The following is a 15,981-nucleotide window of genomic DNA, read 5'->3' as shown; positions in this document are numbered from 1 at the left end:
AATTCCTGCTTCACTCACCTTTGACTGGCACATTTGTCACCAAAACTGCACAGCAAAGACAGTCCTAATACTTTAGTTCACACAGTTATTCTTGCTCAGACCTCAGCCTCTACACATATATGGATAAAGGTCTCAATTTTGAAAACAGGTTATGGATGACCCATCCACACTCACCAGAGTCACTAGCATAACAGAATCCTTGCAACTGGTTGACTTTTTATACAATTGCCTTCTCCAGGACTGAAAACATCATAGACCACCGAAATATACAGTTCTCCCCACCACCACATTTCATTGAAAAAAAATTTCATCACTCACTGAAATCACTACAAGCCGTGACTATTCTGCTAGGGATATACTTTTTTTCTTTAATGACCTCACCATCCTTTTAACTTGCAGAGCTGCTAGAGGACTTTGACAAGGTTCACATATCTTAGAACAATGAAAAAAATCTTGCATGCTTGACTGGAGACCCTATTGACCAAGCTGGACTTTATCTGTGGTTACCATGTTTCAGCATTGTTCCCCAACCACCTGGGCCAAACCAAGCATTTCGACCTTTACTATGCCTAAACATATTGTTACAACCTAATCTACTTAAAGAAGGTTTTGTAGGAAGCAGTCATAGTCAAAGTCACAGATTGCTTCAGTGCTTTTCAACTAATTTTTGCAGCTGTAATGACCAAGTTCCTTTGTGTTGATCCTCTTCTGAATGCAGCAATTAACCCATTCATAAGAAAGGTGACGGTGTCTACACCACAAATACATAGCTACAGTCTTGCAGACATATCCAAGTTGGCTTTAGAGTGCCAGCTGGGGTGCTGGCAGGAGGGCAATAATGAAAATTCTCATATGGGCTTGGCCAGAGGTCATGCCACTACCCACTGCAATGCTAAGCTGGATGGTTCAAAGCTGCTCTGCCAGGCTGTGCAAACACACAGAACTACCACCCCTTCATGCTGCCATCAAGCAAAAATGATGCTTGGGTGATGACAATGAACTGCAGGAGTGAGGAGTACCAGAATGAAGAGAAATGTGAGCACAAATACCGCAAAAACAAGAAAAAACATGGAGCTCTAGACAGTACTACATCATAAAATGCCATTTTATGATTCCCACAGGAAAGAAGTAGAGCTCTTTTCAGTGATTGTGAGTGAAATTTGAGGTCAGGTAATTCCTAGAGACAGAAATCACTGTGGCCAGTTCTCTACGAAAAAAAAAAATTGCAGTTGAGAAGTATTACTATAGTCTTTCACAACAGGACAGATTTTATTTGTAAATATAAGCTTTTACTGATAGACTGTACTTACTGCCCCAAATAAACCAAACCACAACCATAAAGGCTCAATTTTTACAGTCTAACTATGCCTGCAGCAGGGCTGTTTCAGTGGCAGAATGCTATCTATACTAAGCTAGTGGGTCATTTCTTAACAAAGAAACTAAATCAATCAGCTTATTCTACTACTGCCAAGACGCTCTCTCATTGCTCTCCATCCGCAAACGCACAGATATCTCTCTGTATGCTATTACTAAACAAAGGTACCTGAGGTCTGAAGTTATGGCTTTGACGATATTCAAAGTTAGGCTGGCAAACAACCCATTTTGAGTCAAGAACACAAGATAATCCATCTGTATACAGATATTTCTCCAACATTACTTTACAGTTTCTCATATACACCCAGAAAGATCAGCAAGTTCTTCTAAAAATCTCCTGGAAAGGAATCGTAGTATTGCAAACACATCAACCTTGAGACTTATCTCCAAGAAACCTCAGTGACAGAGAAATAAGGAGAGAGTCTTACACATCTTCTGGGTGTGTGGGTGTGTGGTTAGGAGGTTTAGGTTAACTTAGATGCCAGTCATCTGAATTAATTCTTCTATGAGGAAGAAAATGAACCCCCAAAAAGTACACCTTCTAGTACCTGACTACAAGATGAAGAGAGGTTATTTACAAGGGAATGCAGTGGTATGTCAAGGGGGAATGGCTTCAGACTGAAGGAGGGAAGGTTTAGATTAGATAACAGGAAGAAATTTTTCCTTGTGAGGGTGGTGATGCACTGGAACAGGTTACCCAGAAAAGCTGTGGATGCCCCATCCCTGGAAGTGTTCAAGGCCAGGTTGGATGGGGCTCTGAGCAACCTGGTCTAGTGGAAGGTGTTCCTGCCCATGGCAGGGGATATGGAACTAAATGATCTTTAAGGTCCCTTCCAACCCAGGCCATTCTGCGATTCTATGAAATACAGTCTTTTGAGCTGGTGATGAAGTTTCCCTGCAGAGCGATCTCCACAAGCTTCTTACACATATACAGTTCAGTTAAACAGAATGCTAGGATTTGAAGAACAATGAGATGTAGTCTTATGGTTAAAAAATCATAAACCCCAAATATCAGTCACTTTGTAAATATTTGCCCTGAAAACAATCTTTTTGTTATATCAAGTGGTATGTTATTTTTCCTGTGAAAGACAAGTTATTATATGTTATAGACAAGAAGATGGGATGCCTTCTAGTTTCCTTTGTTGTGATAAGGTATGGTAGCTTTTTTTCACCCAGGCTATTTGATTGCAATCATATTAATGCAATAACTTCTCTATTACAGATAATTGCATTTCTTGTTTGTTTATTTCATTACCTTCTTCATTATGGTTAGTGGAGGGCTTAAACTAGTGCAGTGAATTATCTAGATATAGGAAGCCTGAGTTGTTTTTGTCCTTCATTTGGTTACTATTCAGAAGGCGTGTGTGCACAGAAGACATTGTGACTAGTGCCAGATCTTGGAAATACAAGGGTGGACTTCCTGACTAAAGCCACAATCGACTTTATATTTGGTGCCAAACCTCTGCTCCTTATAATAGTAAGTTATACGCAACCACTCTCCTCCATCTCTACAACCTTTGAATGTCACCTAACCCACTTGACCTTTAGATTAAACTTTCGAAAGTAGCCTTAGAAAGCTTCTTGCAGCATAAGGATATGGACTGTGATGATTATCAAATTGACTTATTCGGAGTGAATACTTTATTATGTTGCAATAAATTCGTAACTATCTGAGAAAGCCACAAAAAGCAAGAACATGCAATGCTGATTGTCTCCTTTGTTCACCATGTCAACTCAAGTTCAAGTCTTTGTCAGTGAATTTCTCAATAGCTCCTGGTATGGGTATCTCACTGAAGAGAAAATAAAGCCTGATTCTTAGTGAATCTCCTTAACTGTAGAATCTATAGAGATCCTCTTCAACAGAAATGACAGCGAGGTGGGTTTTCAAAACAGAACATCAGATGATTGTCTGTGTTCTGAACAGCCACAGCATGCCACAGAGAGACCTCTGGAGAACCACCTATTGCTTCTGCCTGTTCCAGTTTCATATGATTTGATACTTCTGTTTTGAAGGTATACGTGAAAAACATTTCATAGTCACCCTATGTCCTATGTTTCTATTGAAGAAAGTTCAGTGCTGCCCAATTCTCTGCATTACACACTAACCAGAAACTAGAAGAGACAGTCACAAAACAGATCAGGATATTAGAGAAAATCATGCTCCCATGCAGGTACTCTGCCTTTCAAACCATATATTTCTGGCCTCAGGTCTACAAAATTTAGCCATTTTGATAACATACAGTGGTGTACTGACCCCAGCCAGCAGCCGAGCAGCCATCCTGTCTTTTACTCACCTCCCTTTTCCAGGATGGAAGTCAAAAAGATTAATGGATTGAGATAACGAGAGTTTAATAAGGAAAGCAAAAGATGCACAAGAAAAAGAAATCATAAGAGGGATTTATTCAGTATTTCCCATTGGCAGACAGATGTCCAGCCACTTACTGGGAAGCAGGGTCTCAGTACATGTAGTGATTTCTTTGGAAGACAAATGCTGCTAACACAAATGTTGTTCCTCTTCCACTTTCCTCCACCTATTAACTGTTAAGCATCATGCTATATAGTATAGGATATACTTTTGGTCAGTTTGGGTCATCTCTCCTGGCTGTGGCCCGTCCCAGTCTCTTGCCCACCCCAAAAGCTTTTGGCTGGGAGGTGGGGGAGAGCGCCGTGCAAGCACTCTTCAGCAATAGCCAAAACACTGGTGAGTTCTGAACTCATTATGGCCTCAAATGCAAAGCACAGCAGGCTGATGTGGAGAAAGCTGACATCCTAACTTCACCCCAGACAGATCCAGAACCAGTATTAATGTAAAAAATTAATCACAGTTATCAAACAACTGCTTTCCAGCATTGTTTTTCTTGTGGGGAGCAGCCTACAGGTGCTTTATTTTGTCATCACAGCACAAGAAGACAAAAGAAGAAGGTAATCTTTCTTTATCCTAAAAGAAGGTCTGGGTGGATGAAAGCAGACTTTTTTCCTCCCTAATAAAAACTTCCAATTAGCTTCCACAAAGGTTTGAAAACTAGAAATTCAAGGAACTAACAAATTCACATGGACACTTCAGCTGGCTAATTTCAAGCTGAAATGAATTAAACTTCAACAATGCTGCCAAGTGCTCAAAGGCTAAGGTAGAAGTATTTAAGACCTTTTAGATCTCTTTCTGTTTCTGACCTCTATTATTCCATTTCATCAATTCTCAAAATATCTATGAAGCAAGGGAAACGAGAGGCCAACACATTATTTTAACCAGAATCTGGTGTCAAAGTATAGAAAATTAGTCTACTTCCCCCAAACTGTCAATCCAGATGGTAAATTCCAACAACAATGGGAAAACCCCTCAAATGCTTATTGGGTTTTATGGATTTACTCTGATTCAGTTCACTGTGTGCTTTTCTGTACTGTGACAAGTCTCAGCGTAAAAACCAAAGCCCTTCCCCTTGAAAACAAGACTACTAAAGACATTTTGTGCAGACATTCAGAGAACTGCAGTGAAGTGTTACAGTCTGAAGACAGTGGGTTGGTTTAGGTTGCAGTAGAATTAGGGGAGGTTCTTGCGAGTAGTAGGATAGACTGGGATCTCCACCCTTTGCTGCAGTTATAAAGGCATTAATACCAAAGGAAGGAGACGGAGGAGTTGAAGGGCTAACTTCTTTCCTCTGGAGCACTAGGTGAAGAATGATGCAGAGCTGTTAAACTAATAGACAATGAATTGTTTCTTGGGAATGGAACTTATCTCTTTCTTCTGTCTCATAGCAAGAAAAATGTGGCTGAAGTTTCTTTTGGCTATTTTTCTCTGGCATGTAACAGCTGCAAAAGAACCTGAGCCGTAAGAACTACCATATTATTGCCATTAATGTTTATGGAAAGGTTTTAAAGACAGTGTTAATTAGTGATATTAATTTTGCTTTAAGTATTAAATACTGCCAGGGACCATCTTTTACATCTGGAGAGTAAAACAGAGTGTGGATGGCAAGTGAACCGTTCCCATTTAATACTGTCAAACCTTCTGCCTGTTGCAGAATTTCCATAGGAGTTGGTGTGTGTTCAGAAAAGGCAATAGCAGTAGTAACAGCAGCGTGCTTTGCTAAAAGCAGATAGGTCCAGGACTCAGACAAAGGGGAAAAGGGCATGAGTTCGGGGCAGTATCAGAACTGTGGTGGGAATCCAGAAGTGGGCTATTTGGGAGCTGCAGGGCAGGAATGAGGGGCACTGGTAGCGTGTCCTATATTTAATCTAAACCAATTGGTAGCTACTGAATAATAACAGTGTTTGTTTTATCCTGTTAAGGCTGTTTCTCCTTTCTCTATGAATGTGATCACTTTGATGTTTGGATCTCACAGGCAGTACGTCCTGATGGTACCTGCTGCCCTCCCAAATGACTCTCCAGGTCAGGTTTGCCTGCAGTTCCTTAACCTCAATGAGACAATATCCATCAGAGCAATCCTAGAATACAGCGCTGTTAATATCACTATTTTTGAGAAAACCATGACAGGAAACAGTGGTCTATAATGCTTCAATTTCAAGGTAAACTAATTTTAATTTATGTTCCAATGGAAAAGAAATATAAAGAAGGAAAAGAAAATTAGAGCAGAGAGCACAGGACAGGAACAAACAGGGAATAAAATAAGACTGGTTGAAGGAAAAAGGAAGCATAGAAGAGTAAGACAGTAAGAGACAAGCAGGCATTTTTAACAGACATAAGAAACAAGAAAATGTCCAAGAAAGGTAATGAAGGTGGTAGAAGTGAGGTGGTATCTCTTTGTAGGAGCCCAGTTCACAGGTACTGCTGTGCAACAGATTCTGAGCAAATGACTTCTAGACTAACAAGCTCCCTTTGTTTTTCTTTTTCCTCACAGATTCCCCCTGTCCGTTCTTCACCACTGGCTTTCATTTCCTTCTCTGCCAAGGGCACCACAGTCAGCCTAGAAGAGCGGCAGTCAGTGATGCTCTGGAACACAGACAGCATTGTTTTCGTGCAGACAGACAAACCCATCTACAAACCAGGACAGAGAGGTGAATATCTACTTTGTCTATAATATGTGCCTTAGGAAGCAATTTCTTCAGATAGAATTTCTCGGCCTGGTGTTTTTCAGGCTGAGCTACAATCTGGGCAGTCCCTTCAGAGTTTCTGTTAAAACCATTACAAGTATTTACTGTGGAGCTCAGAGAGTCATCTTCAAAACGTCAGGAGACTGTCATCCCATGGTCTCTATTATTTTCTTTGTCCTTTCCTCCCAGCTGGCAGAAGCTTTCACTGCTGCTGTTTTATTACTGGTGACGGGTCAGGATAGTGGGAAGAAGTGATTAGACCGTTACCTGGCATGAAACAATGCTTCCATTTGCTTCCGGCCAGCATCAAACACAGTCTAAAAACCAAGAGTTAAATCCATTATTTAAAAAAATATATAAGTTGTTAAACACAAATTCCTGCTATTTACTTTCTGGATTGTGATGGGTTTGGACTTTAGATTCTCATGTTGTTGTATTCCTGCCCTTATGTTATTCCCCTATCCAGACTTCTCATCTGGACATCAGGCAGAACTCTGTGTAGGCAAAGAACCATTTATCTAAATCCCTTCATTAACTAATTTCTAGGTTTTAATGCTTCTAGCACACAGTTAGAGCACTGTAGGAAACTGTACAAGAAAACTTCTTTCCAGAGATTAGTCAATTAATACGGCTATTAGACTAGATTAGCTATACTTTAATTGGGAATGAGTTCTATCTACACAGATTTATAACAGGAAGGAAAGCTTACCAGTCAGATTTTGGTGCCACCAAGGTGTCCAACATGGTCTGTTTATTGGTCAAATGGCTTGGTGCTGGAAGCAGTAGGCTAAATTAAATTAAATTATGAAAAGGCAATGCTTCACAAAGACATTTTCAAAACATATTTTTATGTTTTTCCTTCTACACTAATTCATTGTTCTCCTTCCAATTTTTCTCTTGTAAAAAAGCAACCACAAACACACACACACAAAGAAAAAAAAAAGGCAGTTTGGCAAAAGCCTGTACAAGATGAGAACAAACTGAACTAAGAGGAGTGACACTGCATTAGGAAAAACTGACACTTCACCTGTACTAATATTTGGAACTTTCATGTGTTTGAGGCAATAAACCCCGCTTTAGAGATGGGGAAATGAAGAGGAACAAATTTACCTACATCATGCAGATGACCACAGAAGGAGTTACAGCCACTGAAGGAGTTATGGCTGTCACTTGAGACTGCCTGACCTACACAGCAGTTCTTATTTGTTCAGTCATTCCCTTTCTCTGTGGTTGACTAAATTTTTATGAAAGAGTGCAAGAACTCAATGCCAAGGAAAAGTTCCTTCCTCAGAGTCTGTGTAGGTTTCTTCTGCCTTCAGATGCATTTCATTATGTGCATCCTATGCAAGTGGAACTGTTAAAAGATCTTGTGAAACTGGGAGTATTAATGAATGTGAAATATCATGCTCAGCCAAACAAACTATGGTTAATGCTAACACCCTGCTCCTTGCCTTTCCAGTGAGATTTCGTGTTGTTGCCCTGGATTTCAGTTTTAAACCTGTTCAGGAAACGGTGAGTAACCAGTCATATTCCCCTGTATTTAAAATTTTTGGAAGACAGCTTCTTCTCAAATTTTCAATAAAGGATTGATGGGGATAAAATGAGATATTGCAGACACTAAATGCTAAAGACACTAAATGTGATTTCCTAAGCACATGCTATAATCCACCCCTACATTAGAGTCACAGGGAAGAAGGCAAGGGTGTAGCCATTTGAATTCCTGACAAACCATCTTCTGCTATCACTGGGAAAGGGCTGAAAAGAACCCTCCACTTTGCTACTGCAGACATTATTTTAGCTCTGAGCAGAAAGCCCATGGTTCAATCTCCTGGTTTTATTGTTCGACAATTGTTCCTTGCAAGAATCAATAAGTCATCCACCTGGCACTTTGCCTGTTTTAGAAATGGGGGAATTGAAAAAGAAAGTTGCTGCCACAATTGTTTACCTCCTCAGAGGCACTCTCTTCATTGCCAGCAATCTGTCTTCATGCTCATAGTACATAAACCAATAGATGGAAGGGTCTTTACTGTCCTCCTCTCATGTGGTTGTAATGCAGAGCACAACACTTCTTTTTTACAAAAGAGTTGGTGCTAATAAGAAGCCCAAGTCATGGTTTACATGTGCCTCTATAACTCTCACTCAGATGTTCCGGGATTGCACTAAAACTAGTATGATCAGAAATTGTCACAACATTCTCATTTCATCTCTCCCCTTTATGTAAGCTTCTTAATGAAGTAAAACTGCTATTTCAATGGTTAAAGTAAGAGACTGGGATACTAATGATATTATACTGACTATTGGTTTTATATGTCTCACAGTCCTGAGAAAAAAATAATTTGTGCTTGATCAACCACCTAATCTCTCCTTCCATTTTGTTTTTTCCTCTTTCAGTACCCCTTGATTGCAATCGAGGTAAGAATTTTTTGTCTTTGTACTACATTGTGCATATAAATAATAATAAAATCCAGGGCACATGTGCTCACATCAGTTTATATGTGTCTACACACAGACAAATCTTGCTCCTAAGTACCCCACCAGAAATTAACAGAAACATCACAAAATCCAAGGATGCTTTTTGAGACAGACTAACATGTAAAGAACACCTATATTTACTTCAGCAGTCAAAAGTTTTAGTGTTCTTGTGTCTACCTTTGACTCCTCTCTACTTCCTCCAGTTTGCTCAACTTATTTTGGGATATACCTTTTTGTAACTCAAGTGATGATAAAAACTATGAACAAATATAGTCTGTGAATACAATTACTAACTACATGTTTGTACTTCCATGGCATTTTCTGGTGATTTTTAAAATAACAATTGCAGTCCATGTCTAGATAGCATTCTTAAAAGTTTTGATGTTATACCATGAGGTCAGATGACTTTGCTTTCTTTGCAGCGAAACATACATATTTTGAGTTCTCCACGTGTTTTTCTTCAAGTTTGTGCTTTAAAGAGTCAAGGAAATGCTGTGAGTGTGTTTTCTTTAGTCTAACTAGCCATAACATATACCGAGAGGCAAATGCTACCCCAGTGAATGCAGAAGAAATGCTCCTGTCCTACTCCTGGCAGCTGAAAAAAAGATACTGGTGTTCCTAAAGGCCAAGATTTGTGTGGGATAAACTTGGCTGAAGGAAAATCGCAAAAGAGATTTTCTTTCTCTCAACTCTTGACACAAATCTAGAGCAACATATACTAAAGACCAGGAAAGAGCAGGAAAGAGTAGTATTGTACAACTTTCCCTGATAATTGAGACTAATAAATAAAGTGCCAGAGGGTGTCTAAATCTGGGAACAATAGATAAGAATCTAGCTGCATTAATAATAACATGAATAATCAGAGTACAAAGGCATAATTAATCTCAATGCACATGCATTAAGCAGCTTCTCCAGCAAGTTAAAACAACTTTAATTTGCTGAAGTCCTGTTTTCTTCTTTGGTTCTAGTTTTGTATGCTGGTAGCAAAAAATTTCCAAGGCAGACAACCTGTGAGTCTGTATTCTTTTTTTTATTCAGGATCCAAGGGGCAACAGGATCTTTCAGTGGCAAAATGTGGCATCAAAGATGAACATTATCCAGAAAGAATTCCTACTAACTGAAGAACCTATTCTGGGGAACTACAAAATTACTGTAGCAAAGAAGTCAGGAGACAGAACAAACCATTCATTCCTTGTGGAGGAGTATGGTAAATGCCATCCATTGTTTTTATTCAGTGTAGAAAACATTATTAGACATGAGCCCATATCAGTCAACCGTTTTGACTGCTAAAACTTCAAACAGCTTCCTGGCAAATGCAACTTCAATTAGTTGTCATTAAGAATTGTAGAGATAAAAAAAGAAAGAGAACAGTAAAAAAAAAAAAAAAAAAAAAGAGAGAAATTACCCATTTTGCACACACTCAGCCAACAGAATAAAAATCTGCATAAGAAATCAGCAAGTGGATTGCAAATTTTATTGAGACAAACTAAACTTTTCCCACCCATGTCCACAAGCTATCTTGGCCAAAGCTCTGCATGGTATCTAGGCATGACAGGATTCACCTCCCAAGTCCTGTCTTCTCTTCAAAGTTTTGTAGAAATACTTTAGTAAGCCTTTGTAGACTGGGTCAGTTCTTTATCATCTTGGCACCTATATTCTGAGATCACATTTCATCTGCCTAACACTGATGATATATCCTCATTTTTACTTCATCTCAGGAGGGCCTGCAAGTTTACAATGTGACAGTGTTGGTTTTTTTCTTTCCATTCTTTGTCTTAGTGTTGCCAAAATTTGATGTCACAGTCACCGCACCAGAAAGCCTTACAGTCCTGGATTCTGAGTTCACAGTGAAAGTCTGTGGATTGTAAGTACCTGGCGCAGAGTTGTTAGGAAATATGCTGAAGAGGAAGAACTTCCAAGGACTAGGAAAAGAAACAGGGCTTGGAGAAAAAGTCAAAATATGTAGGGCCTCAGAAGAGGTTGATTGAGGTTGACTTGGTGGTTGAAGCTTTCAGTTACTTGGTTGCTTATCTCATTTTATTGTATGAGTATTCTGTTCCAGTGTTCGGTGAATTGGATAAATCTTTTGAGAGGTTCCCTAGCAAAGTAGGATGTGTTCACTACCAATAACCCGCTTCAGAGGGAGACCTTCATAAAGCAGAGCATCATTAAATTCTAGTAGGGGTGTTAGGGTTGCAGCTGTCTAACTCCCCCTCCCAGCTTGGTCCTTCAGAAGGACCTTGCTTACTCTAATACTAAGATCTTGTAATTTAGAATCCGGAGCTGAAATCCTGATTCCCTTGCAGATATGACGATTTTTATTTCAGTGAGTCTAAAACTCCAGTCTAAGCTGAAAAGTGGAGACAACAGTCCTTATTTGGTCAGTAGCCATGTCTGTTCATCATGCTTATACTTTTAAGGTGTGTTTTTTGTTCATGGGTTTAGGTACAAAAAAGAACTCATTTTGATTTCAAGTGGTAGGTTTTTCTCTATCCTTTCCATCTATTCAACAACGACTCTAAAAACCAGTTTCCAGCCCTTGATACTTGGCTAGGAGAAGAATGAATCCAACAGCCATGTAGTGATAAGGGCTGAGGTAGCACTTGTTTTTTAATGTTTTATAAATATATTTGTCTTCATTTTCTTGTTTTAAAGCTCATTGGCAGTAATACAGTGATGCAAGTAGAAAACAAGAAAAATCACATTCTTTATCTGCAAAATGTAAGTTCTGGTCACTGTCTATTTGATTACCACAAAGAATGGAAACAGCATGTAATAGATACAACTACAGTATGATTAAACTCTATAAAAGGCATTTATCGTGTTGTCTTCCTCATCAGTTTCCCCCCATAATCACTAAGCAGATTATTTCCCAAACTGCATGTAACTTTCCAATTTTCCAGCTTTCCAAACAGCTTCAAACTGACACCTGCCCTACTAGCCACTAGAAAACAAAGTTAATCCAAAAAAGCACAAAGAAATGAATCAAAACTCTTTCTCCTTTCAGTCAAAAGTAGATAAACACAAGAAAAGAGGTTCCCTTGTGTGTACGTCTCCTTGGTAGGTTTCTCATAAACCTCAGTCCTTCCAACAGGACATGAAACACTGCTTTTGTTCTCCTCTGGAAAGATTTCCATTACTTCTCTTGCACTAGTTCACTACAAAATTTAACCTGTAATCTAATCCCTGGATCAGAATTTACATAGTAAATGTCAAAGTAAATTTGCTCGTGGCCCTGTAGAACTAAAAAAAGAAGCCAATATCCCAGTGATGTACATTAAATCGATTCCCAATTTCTTGGGGGAACATAATGTTCATGTCCGAAATGGGAGGTATTGGAATACCAGACTTTATCATCCTGACCACTGGAGAAATCATGGAGAATTAAACTCAATCGCTTTGGACAATTTTTCCTTCTCTGGCAGTAGGATCTGTAATAATTACAGAATCAGGTAATACAAGCAGGATAACAAACGCATAGCTGTTCAGCTCAGGTTCACTTTGGAGTCTCCAAACACGTTTTAGATAATTTCTGTACCATACTCTACGTGCAGCATCAGTGGGATTTGGAATATGCAATGTTACCCCCCTCGTCTGCTCCAGATGGTGTTGTACAAATAAAAGACGTGGTCTCTGTCCCTTCATTTCCAGATCTCACAGAAGAAAAGGAAAGAAATCATTTTCTCAGTTGAGCAGAACTTTATAGTGACCCAATCCAAGCCAGCTCCTGTGCAGATCTATGATTACTATGAAACAGGTAGGTCTTTGATTTTAACCAGTCTGAAGTTTGGGGGAGGGACAGTGTGCATTAAGGGAGACCCAGACCCAGCCCTGCTGGAACCAACACTCCTCTGAACTCCATCAGTATCTGAATCTAGGGCCAGGGGAGAGAGTCATTTCAGTTCAGTGAGTTTGGTCTCATGCCCAAGGTGTCGAGTGAGCATGACTAGAAAACAAAAATGCATGTGTCAGAATGAAGGACATTTCAAGGATCTCCAACTTAAGCATGCGTAAGGTATATCCGCTTCCAGGGAAAGGCTCAGGAAGTGGCTAATTGGAACATTTATTTCCTTCTTCTCCAGAAGAGTATGCTGTTGCTCAATATACATCACCTTGCAAAGAGATTGTTGAAGAAATGGACTAATGATTTAAAAAGGTAAGTGAAAGCCAGAAAAAAAAATCCAAGCAGGTAAGGAAGTGAAATATAAAGTAGCAAGAGCAGGGGGATTGAAAGAGTGGGTAAAACATAACCGTTCTCAAAGATATAAGGTCTCCATGAGGCTTCTCAGGGAGCAGACAGAGACAGTAGCCAGGTCCTGTACCATGGCAGTGGGACTCCAAGTTGAGACCAGGTTGCTGTTCATAGGAAAAGCTTAGCTTCTAGAATGAAAGCCAAAGTGCAGAATAATGGAGAGATTGGGAAATACCTTCTAAGTTTCCTCAAAAGCACGGACACATAGCAAGGAACAGTCTACCTGTAGCCATCCTTGAAATTCTCCCCCCCTGAAGCCTGTGCTTCAGAGGCATAGGCAAGGTGTTTCACATGGACTTATAGAAACCTTCTCATGGACAGTTATCTGAGGAGATCATGAGGTGGCATGAATCACGGAAGCAGTGTGTTAAATAGTCAGAGGCACAATACTGCCTTGCTATAGAGCGGGTCCAGTCTGCAACCTGCTCAGCACAGCGGTTATGCTGGTTGTTATTTGCTGAGCAGTTTCCAAGGGGTACAGGCATAGTTTGCTGCCAGACCTTGGTCCAGCTTCCACAGAAGGAACTGACTACCCTGTATCTTGAAGTAAAATACCTGTATTTTGTATCCTGCAGCCGTTGGTTTGTTTTCATCGAGGTTATTTTCTTTTGGATTTTTCTCTGCAGGACCACCATAAACATTGAACAAGTGGTCAAGCACCCTATTTGCTTCGGTCATGAAGTCCTGGAAAGAGCCATTTCACGTTACAAATCACAGTGGGATTCTATGGTCATTTGAGCGAGTGTCGCATTCGCTGTTTCCTTTCACGGCACATCTCTCCAGATATGTAGCATAATCATGTATACCTTTCCATCAATAAACCTCCCTTTTACATTGGGCATTGGCCTTTTTTGAGTGTCACAGAACAGACATTTTAATGATAGTCCACATACTACGATTGCTGGCTAGAGGAGGATGACGAGAGGAACATACCTGTCCTGCCTGCAGCACTCACCTCCTCTCTAAGCTACACCTGATAACTGCTGGCAACTACCACAAAATGTAGCATGTTCAGTCCCTCCCACCTCCAGAGGTTGGCACCCATTGCTCACGGCTGCTGAACAGCCCTTCACATTTCCCCAGCCCTGAGAGGGCGCTGCCTCTGCCTCTGCAGCATAAGCATAGGGGTTTACATATGGACATCATGGAGTGACACTGCATCATGCTTAGTACAGGAGAGGGTGAAGAAAGGGGCCAGTTGCAGTCCAGGCCTGGTAAGCGTCTGGTCCCATATCCTCAATCTCAGCGTTCCAGGCCCTCCAGTCCACAAGTCTGGCCTGAGTTTGTCCAAAAGAGACAACGATGGATCAGGATGCCCTGCCACAGCCACTAGCAACAAGCCTCTCCGTTTTCCTGAACCCCTTGTTAATCCCTACTTCGTTACACTTGGAGTCACGGTGATTTCTGCAAACACAAAGCACTATTGGGCTGCAGCATGCCAGAGCTGGTGGATGGATGGGAACAGCGTGAGCCAGGCACTACCGGAGCAGGGAGGACAAAAGCACAGGGAGGCATGGCTGGAGACGAGGCAGCAGAGCTCTGGAAAGAAACATGGATGATGCTCCTCTTATCGGGGGCCACCGCGACGCGGGCAGCGCTCGCCCATCCGCGCCGAGCTCTCATGGCCGCGGCTCCTCCCTCACTCGCCAGGCGGAGCTCTAGCTCCGCGTCTCTCGATAGCGGGGAGAGATGGATCGGGCACGGATCCAGGGGGAGATGGGAATGGCCTGGGCCTGGGTCTGGGGGAAGATGTGGACCGACTGGGCACGGATCCGGGAACAGGCAGGGATGGAGCCGGCACGGATCTGGGGGGAGACGGGGAGGGACCGGGCACGGATCCTGCCGTGCAAGGGCCCGAACGAGAATTTCAGTGCAAACTGCTCAAGTGCTGAGAGCTAGACTGTGTTTTGAAAGGATCCATCTCACCGGGCGATTCGCTAAAGGCACGCTCGGGCTTGCTTTTTTTTTTTTTCCCCCAGTGAAAATTAATCATGTCAACGCAGAATATCCCTCTTCCTGAGTCAATTTCTTTTGCAAAACGTACTAAGCAATTTTAGTTTTAGAATTGCGCAGGACTGGCCACCTAGGATATGCATGATATTGATGTTATAAAAAGCCGTTTCGTTAAGTTCCACAGATGAGGAATTTGTGGGGCATGAAATAGCTTTGGGTAGAGTGCTGGTTTCCATGCTAAGTTCCAAAATTAAAACTTCTCTGGAAGTAGGAGAAAAGCTTTTCTAAAAAAAAGGCTGTGAATTTTGCTTTCCTGACACACCCCAAACTGTAGCAACTGACTCTACATGAGCATAAGACTGGACTAAAGCAAGAGAAATCTATAGTTACAATAACAAGGTTGAAAAAAGAGAGCAGGCTGAGTGGATGTGGATGCAGGATGTGTATCTTTCTGAGGGATTTAAGGCCAATTAAACTAAGGCTTCAGTACACTGCACATGGAACTCATAAAAATCCCCTAAGGTCTGGCCAAATGTTATTCTGTTCTGCCAAACATCATTTTCTGGGAAGAAACAAGGTCCTGGGGAAAAAAAAAAGAAGTGTGCATTTTTATCATTCTTTTGGAGCCCTCTCTTCCTGGAAGGCCAAACCTGAATATAAAAACATCAAGTGCACATTTCCCAGTGCAATCCCTTCCTCTACATACTGAAAATGTAATGTTTATTACTCATTTTTATCCTCTGACTCAGCTAATTGCTGGTTGCAGTCAAATCTAATAAACATCCCATGCTCATACCATTCCTCCAGATATATGCATGTAGATCATGTCTCCCTGGCTCCCACTCCCACAGGCAACAGCAATATTCTTAAAACACATTCTG

The 15,981-nt window shown here is 40.9% G+C and overlaps 1 long non-coding RNA gene across 3 annotated transcripts in view; it reads right to left on the bottom strand.

Moving 5' to 3' along the window:
- The window catches only part of LOC113989413, a 40,192-nt gene that overhangs the window by 15,472 nt on the left and 8,739 nt on the right, over window positions 1-15,981 (bottom strand). The window contains exons 2-3 of one of the 3 annotated variants that reach the window (XR_005563051.1): window positions 7,133-7,210; window positions 6,691-6,740 (exon numbers count right to left, since the gene is read on the bottom strand). The exons of 1 other annotated variant lie outside the window; for it this stretch is intronic. This is a non-coding gene — a long non-coding RNA (uncharacterized LOC113989413). The remainder of the gene's footprint in view (window positions 1-6,690; window positions 6,741-7,132; window positions 7,211-15,981) is intronic. One more of the 3 variants, XR_005563052.1, reaches the window with a different exon arrangement.

The sequence above is a fragment of the Pipra filicauda genome, unplaced genomic scaffold (assembly GCF_003945595.2).
Source record: "Pipra filicauda isolate LSUMZ 115617 unplaced genomic scaffold, ASM394559v2 scaffold183_size1465899_pilon, whole genome shotgun sequence".
Taxonomy (NCBI): domain Eukaryota; kingdom Metazoa; phylum Chordata; class Aves; order Passeriformes; family Pipridae; genus Pipra; species Pipra filicauda.
This window is presented reverse-complemented; position numbering and strand designations above follow the sequence as displayed.